Source organism: Crocuta crocuta, unplaced genomic scaffold (assembly GCF_008692635.1).
Source record: "Crocuta crocuta isolate KB4526 unplaced genomic scaffold, BGI_CrCroc_1.0 scaffold613, whole genome shotgun sequence".
NCBI classification, from domain to species: Eukaryota; Metazoa; Chordata; class Mammalia; order Carnivora; family Hyaenidae; genus Crocuta; species Crocuta crocuta.
The window spans coordinates 162,037-162,387 of NW_027528880.1; the positions used below are offsets into that span (position 1 = coordinate 162,037).

At 65.5% G+C, this 351-nt stretch overlaps 1 protein-coding gene across 1 annotated transcript in view; it reads right to left on the minus strand.

Moving 5' to 3' along the window:
• The window catches only part of LAMA5 (laminin subunit alpha 5), a 63,392-nt gene that overhangs the window by 10,935 nt on the left and 52,106 nt on the right, over positions 1 to 351 (minus strand).

Here is a 351-nt window from a genome sequence, read left to right on the forward strand (position 1 = left end):
CCGATGTGCACAGGTGGGGGCGTCGGGACACGAAGGCCTCCGGCTTAGGCAGGCGCTGGAGCGGTGGGCTCAAGGCAAACCCCGGTCCCTTGTGTTTCTCCCCATCTCGTACGTTAAGGGACAGAACCTCAGAAAAGCGGGGCCACCGCCCCTAGGCTGCCAGCACCGCAAGGTTCTCGTGGCAGAGGGGTGTTCCTGCCTCTTTCACACCACAGGCTGGTGTGCACACGGCCCCCAAGTCAGGACAGCAGGAGAGACCCTTCCCGGGCCCGTCACAAGGTCAGGGTGGGTGGTGGCCCTTGGACGGTAAGCAGGCTTCCCACACAGGCAGCCCTCCCCCCACCCACGCCA